At 51.4% G+C, this 6,920-nt stretch overlaps 1 long non-coding RNA gene across 1 annotated transcript; it reads right to left on the reverse strand.

The window, feature by feature from the left end:
* Positions 1-3,115: 3,115 nt before the first annotated feature.
* On the reverse strand, positions 3,116-5,662 carry LOC134473065 (uncharacterized). Its single transcript, XR_010043167.1, has 3 exons — positions 4,986-5,662; positions 4,126-4,325; positions 3,116-3,629 (listed from the first exon to the last, which is right to left on the reverse strand). It is a non-coding gene; the product is annotated as an uncharacterized LOC134473065 (long non-coding RNA).
* Positions 5,663-6,920: the final 1,258 nt, after the last annotated feature.

A 6,920-nucleotide genomic window follows, 5' to 3' on the forward strand; every position in this document is an offset into this window, starting at 1 on the left:
CTTCTGGTTGTATAGGGCACGGAGCCTGGTCCATGGTAGGCATCTAATAAATGTTGGTATAGGAAAAGAAGGGTGGACAACAGATAAAAGAGAACTGAGCAAAATGTTTTAGATTAAAGAAATCTTGGACTTTCACATATCTCACTATCAGCTTCATAGATGTTATCTAGAAAACAATGGAGATCCCTCATTCAGATCCTGTGCATCTACTTACCAAGCACGTCCTGATGCCAGGCCTTGGCTAGACGCTGAGGTCACTTCTGTCAGGACTATGTTCTGGATTTATCTGGTGTGATGTCAGGGAGCCCTCTGGTCTTCAGGTAGGGAGGTCGGCTCAGAGCACCTATGAGCTTTGCACTTACTGGTAGAAGGGCTGCCTAACCCCTGGGGCCAGGGCCCTGAATCCAATAATCTGCATTTGAACCCTGGCCGTGCCACTTCTGAGTCATGCTACCTGTTCTTGAATAGGTTCCTTCATTTTCCTCAATCCTGGTTTGGTTATAAGTGAAATGGGCAAAATATCTATGTTGCTTCAGTGTTTGAGCTTCTATGGATGAGGGGCTGAGGACTGAGCTGGATCCTGGCACATAGAAATATAATTGTACACAGGAGTACAATACTCCTTTCCTCTGGGCCATCTCTGAGGTAAGGGAACGAAGCCAGTGCTTGTTAAGCTATGTACTTTATTTAGGTAAGAATGTTTAACTCCCAAGTGATTTACCTGATGGATGCTCCATTTTTCAGATAAACCGAGGCCCAGAAATTTCCGTGAAGAAATTTCTTCAACCTCCCCAAATCTGCCACTGTCTGTGGGAGAGCTGTGGACCCCAGCCCAGCTCTGCAGGGTGATCAGTCCACTGTGTGAGGCCTCTGTTCAGGCTTGAGAGCAGCCATGGCAGGTCGGGAGGTAGGAGACCAGGCCTGCGATGAGGCAGGACTGAAGGCCGAGGCCGTGGATGACTGGTGTGCCTCAGCCGAGAGATGCATCCAGTCCCACACAAATCAGCCCAGGCATGGGGCACAGCTGGGGCTCACTAGAGGCTGCTCCAGGGCAAGGCTGAAGTTTCACTTTTTGCCCCTTCAGATGGGGAGTGACAGGGCTGGGGGCTGCCTGACAGTTCAAAGAAGATATGTGGCCTAGAGGTCAAAGTTCAGCAGAGAAGTCATCTCCTAGCCCCTCAGCTGCGAAAAATGTGTTCAAGCTGTTCTCCCGAGGTCTTCTCTCCTGTCCCCTCCCCTTGTGCTGCTTGGTTGGAGAGGGTTACCCTGGGTTTCTCTGAGGCTAGGTCCAGCTCTGCTCCTGCAGGAGGTCGCTAAAACACTCTTGCCCTCAGGAAACTCTGAATTCCAGTAAAGGCCTACTGTGTATCAGGCCCTGATAATACTGAAGTGGCTAAAACCCCAATCAGTGGAAGAGTTTATGGGCTGAGTGAGAAAAAGAAACAAAAACAGATCATGTTGGAGCAACACGGTAAGAGCCAAGATAATGGTGGGCTTTGTTTATTTGAGTGTCTATTATTAGGTTTAGATGCATGATATCGTTTGATCCTCATGAGAGCTATAGGTCTGTACAGTAGCTGTTATTCCATTTGACAGCTGAAGACAGCAAGGCTTTCGAGGGCAGGTTGCCATATCACATGGCAAGAAGGCAGGTTACGAGCTCCCAGGTCTTGCTGACCCTGACATCTGCGGAGGGTTCTGAGGAGCCTGGAGAGCTGTGGGGAGGCGAGGTGGGGAGTAACAGTGGGTGGAGAGACTTCTGAGCAGACCATGCTTGCCCTGTGCAGGAGCAGGCACTGGCCAGCTGGCATCATGGAGAAGAGTTTGTGCAGAGTCCCAGGGGCTTAACCCTCATCTTGGCGGTCCAGCTTCATTGTTCCGTCTGTCCTCTCAGGTTCTCTGCTGACTTACCCCCTCCTCTAGGCCTTTCCTTTTATTCTGTGAGTCTTCTTTTGCTATACGACCTTGTTATGCCCTTGGCTTCAGCTGCCATGTCTTTGCTAATGACGTAATGTCACTGTTCTCTAAGCTGGGAACTGTATGCCTCACTACCTACTGATTTCTTCTTCAATTCCATGTCTTAAATGAACTTGATGTGCCAGCAGACCCCAGACAGCCCAGCAGCCCAGCAGCCCATCCCCAGGACGCCAACCTGACACTTCCACTCTTCCCTTCCCCAGTAGAGCTATCACAAGGCTTGCCAATATTATCTGTCCACCCCTGTCATCCTGTCCCAGCTGTCCCCTCATGCCTGCACTATACAGCAGCCTCCTCAGAAGCTCCCTTTCCACTCCTTTCCATGGTGCAATCCCCTGCTTTGCCAACATGATCCCTTGAAAGCACATTGCATTCTGCTCTGCTATTCATGGCTTGCTATTGCTCTTAAGACTAGATGCTGCTTCCTTCACACGTTCCCAGGGCCATGTGCGGCCTAGATGCACCTCTCTGCAGGTACCCATGGAATCGTCACACAAGTCACACTGGACTCTTGCTGGTTATCTGACTGTCCTGACTGCCTCCTACCCAAGAGCCTTCAAATCAACAGATTCCACAGTTAGGATTGTCACTTTCCAGCCATGCCAGCACTGGCCTAGTTAATTCCCTGGTACTGGTTAGATTTCACCTTAAGCAGCCCCTCCTCAGGCAAGGTTCCCTTGGCCCTTTCCTGTTAGGTATCTTCATTGTTCCCTGAGCTGCTTTGTCCCCTGGTAACACTTGCATTAAATTATCAGTGATGCATTTGGCACAAAGCAGGATTGTGTGTGTTTTCATTACAGCACTCATCTCTGGTGCCCAGCACTCAGGGGCTTTGTAGGGATGCTGACTTTCTTCTTGGGCCATGTTCTTCTGCCCATCGGCCTAGGAGCTCCTTAGGGCAGGGCGCAGGCCCAGTGCGTCTTTGTGCTTCTGCAGTACCTACCACAGTGCTCAGCCCTGTGAAGCCCTCAGCAAATATCTTCTGTAGCAGACCCCCGAGATCAGGCATGGCTTGTTGGGGGTAGCCCTCCTGCATGCCAAGGCTGAGACTGGTCAGGGAACTGCCAAAGGGCATCCTGTATAAGAAGTGAGTGGCAGCAGTGCCCTTGCTGTCCTAGAGAAGTGCACACAACCAGGGATGTGTCTTTATTCTTTATTTTGGGGACATCACTTATTGCCTTTGTTTTATATTTGGGTGCACTGAGGTCCAGGAAGGGGAGCAGTCCCTCTGGAGCTGTATGACCAGTTAAGGCAGAGATGGCATGAGAGCCAGCCAGACGATTCTGGTTGTTGCTTAGGAGTTGCTGGCAGTAAGCAGGGCTGACTGTGCCAGGTGGCAGGTGCACAAGAGCCCTGGGCAGCGTCAAGAATCTTGGGTTCCAGACCCACGGTCACTGTGGCCACCTGGGAAAATCAGCCTGTTTCTGAGTCCCAAGGTCCTTGCTGCTCCATGGCAGAAAAGCATGGATGAGGGTGAGATAGCACGGCAGGCAGGAGGATGGCCAGAGCAGGCAGTGCTGGGCCCTCTAGGTGGCATGGCCTTGACACAGTCAACCTTATGGGGCCCAGCTCCAGTCCTTCTTCTGCAGGTCACTCATTTACCAGAGCAGACAGCTTATCTAATCCGGCCTGGAGGAAGTGACTTCTGGGAGCTGACAGGAAGAGGAGAAGGAAGGAGGCCACTCCCAGCATGAGGCCATCTGCTTCCCTGGCCCTTGGAACCTCATTCGTGATGAGTATTAGCAACCCTGGACTGTCCAATGTGACAAAATGTCCCCATGTATTCCTTAAAGCCACATAGGGATGGTATATAAACCTTTCCAGCCCGCCCTTTCTCTCTTTTTAGTTCAGAGCTCATGAATTCATCTGTCCCATTGTGCTGAGTCATAGGAGGGCCATGATCTTGTCTAAGGAGCAAACAAGGCACTCGTTTTCCAGAGGACCATCTCCTAGAGCCTGGATCCCTTCTGTAGCACTCATCACAGGCAGCTAGGACCTGACCATAGCTGCACCCATCCTATCAGAGGTTTAATCCCTACTGTGTTGCTAACTTGCTGTGTGAGCTGAGACAATTTCCTTTCCCTCTCTGGGCCCTGGTTTTTTTAACATGAGGATAAAGGGATCTTGAAAGAGACCAGGAGATGTTACCTTTCCACCCAGGTGAGTACATCAGAGGGCTTTTTCCTCACTCCTTACTTGATGAGAACTGGCATTTCAAGCCACCTGTCCCGAGTTACCAGCAGCTACACAGGAAGGTGCAGTAGGCAAACACAGTTTGAATCCCATTGTGTTCATGTGATGACTTTTGCCATCCTGGCAAGCTCTTTCTCCTCCCTGAGGCTCAGTTTCTTCAAGGAGTGGAGAAAAGAATGAGTATGAGAATTAATGTGATATCATTATCATGCTGGGCACCTCCAGGGATGGATTAAATATGCATTGTGGCAGCTGACCTCATTACAAGTGGACCTGACCACATGACAGCCAGGAGATGTGGCCTGAAGGCTATGCCAGCTGACATGAGGCCACTTGGGCCGCCGAGCTCTCCACAGGCCTGGTGGGAAATTATCAGCAAGGACTACTCATCCCTATTTAGACAGCCCTGGTGGCACCTGGGCACAGGCCAGTCACATCCTTGTTCATGCCACAGCCCTGCTGCACAATCACTCCAGAGACACAGGGTGAACACTACCCCGCCTTACCCAGGCCAAGTCCCTGCCTCACTGTTTCAAGGGATGAACCCACGGCCACCTCAGACACACACACAGGGCGAGGGTGCACACCTGGGCCGGCCGGCACACAGGCAGGCAGGCCGCCACTACAGTCACACGATGTGCAGACCGCACGTTTAAACCCAAGCCTGGGGACCAAGGCCAAGGCACAGCACACACCACCCAATGCCACCAGGATCTAGGAGCGTGACCCAGAGTAAGAGAGACCGGTACACGCAGGATGGGACCCAGACGCACCCGTGCCATCTGCAAGCCCAGCCACCCTCCTCCCCCGCTCACCAGTGCAGCCCCTCGGCCTGCGCTCAACCCGGGCGCGCGGCGGCTGGGTCCGGGCCATTATGCGGGCGCATGGCTGGCCACGCAGGGGCGCAGAGCAAACTTAACCTTCATTTGGGAGCGCCCAGCGGCCGGAGCGCGCCGCGCGGCCATCGATCGCAGCTAATGGCCTCGTCTAAATGCGGAGCCGCTGCCTCCCTTCCAGGGTCAAGGCGCCCCCGCCCTCGCCCTGCGCTCAGTGCAAGATGGTGTTTACCAAAGTCAATATTGGCCGCAGTGCCGCCCAGTCAAGCGGGAGCCCCACTGGCCTCCCTAGCCCAGGGCAGGATCTAGGCCGCCTGCCCCTCATCCTAGGGTCTTGCCTGGCCCTTGTGCTGAAGAGGAAACGGAGGTCCAGACCCTAGAAGATTTGGGCCAGAGGACTGGAGTTTCAGAGGCCTCCTTCCTGCCCAGGTGCTGTATCTCTGCAGCCTCTGTGCTGGGACGAGAGAGGTTTGGGCTGGAACAGGATCCTTGATTTATCTGTAAGCTCAGCACCGCCTCCCGCCCCTAGGCCTCACACAGTGCGGCACTGAGTGACCTCCTTGAGGAGCTGCCTTCACAGTGAAGGCCCTATGGTGCTCATTTCATAACCAAACCCACTTCTTTCTTAGGTCCCGATTTATTCTTGCATTGTGGAATCTTTGGATTGATAAAAAAAAAAAAAAAAAAAAAAAAGAGGGCAGTAATTGCAACTTGCTCACCCTCACCTGCTTCCACACTCTGTTGCTATCACAGAAAATAACTTTCAAAGGTGAACAGGAGGGAAGACTGGGGCCAGTATCTTAGCTCCCCCGGCAGGGGAGAGACCGGCAACATGAGGTCGCCATCTGGTGGCCGTGGCCATGCTGGCAGCCTTGCCTCTAGAAAGAGGTGGCCTAGTCCTAGTCCTGCAAAAGTTAGACCCAGGGCAATATGTGGGAGTCACAAATCACAGGCTAGTGCTCTTTTCTTGATGAGAGAATTCTGGTTGCTTGAGACACTGCGCTTATAGAACATTAGAGCAGCAACACTACCTCCTAGTGCTGGAGAGTTTCTTTGTGTCAGGTGTCACAATGTTGTGGCAGCTGGTTTTTTTTTTTTTTTTTTTTTAATTCTTTCTGCAAAGTTGTCCTCCAGTCACCGTTTTTATGTCTATTATGTAGATGACAAAACTGAGGTTCTTATTAAACAATTTTTTCAATGTTAAACTACAGTAAGCAGGGTGGAAATGTGGGCCCAGGTCTTTCAGCTCCAGGCCCATGCTGGCAATTCTCAGACTTCACTCCAAAAGCTGAAGTTAGAGCAGTTGCACCTTCCCACGTTCAGCATCGTGGAAGCCTAGTGTAAAAGTCGCTGAACGGCACAAGTTTAAGATTTTGGAATCGTGGCACCTTGGAGAAGGGTGCATACTCCGGAGCACTTGCAAACTCAGGAAAAATGACAGTTCAGACGAGGTGGTAGTGGGGTCCTTTGCGGGTCTCTGTTCTTGCACCCAAGGTCAGACAGTGAAGGCATCTGGTTGGCTAGTTCTGTGCAGGGTAGGAAATCCAAGTCTCCTGTCTCTTAACCAGGGTTCTTTCCACTGTGAGTTTATCAATCAAAGCTTCACCAATCATGGTTTTTTACAGCCACTGCAATAAAGTTGTGGACTTTTGCTCCAGAACAGCACATAAAATATCCCATTATTTGCCTCTTAACCCGAGCTTCTGTTTTACATCTTAAGTCTAAAGTGTAAGCCTCATAAAAGGTAATCATCTAAGGCCTATTCAAAGAGAAGTCATAAATTGGCCATTTAGCCCAATCAGCCTTTATTATGCCCTTACAGGTACCAGACCAGTATAAGCCTGGGCCCCAGGGAGAGGGGAGGGACATAAACCTCAGTTCCAGACTGACTTAACTCTCTTGGGAGCAATGTAG

The sequence above is a fragment of the Cavia porcellus genome, unplaced genomic scaffold (genome assembly GCF_034190915.1).
Source record: "Cavia porcellus strain 051 isolate PalLab524CR breed Dunkin Hartley unplaced genomic scaffold, mCavPor4.1 scaffold_25, whole genome shotgun sequence".
NCBI classification, from domain to species: domain Eukaryota; kingdom Metazoa; phylum Chordata; class Mammalia; order Rodentia; family Caviidae; genus Cavia; species Cavia porcellus.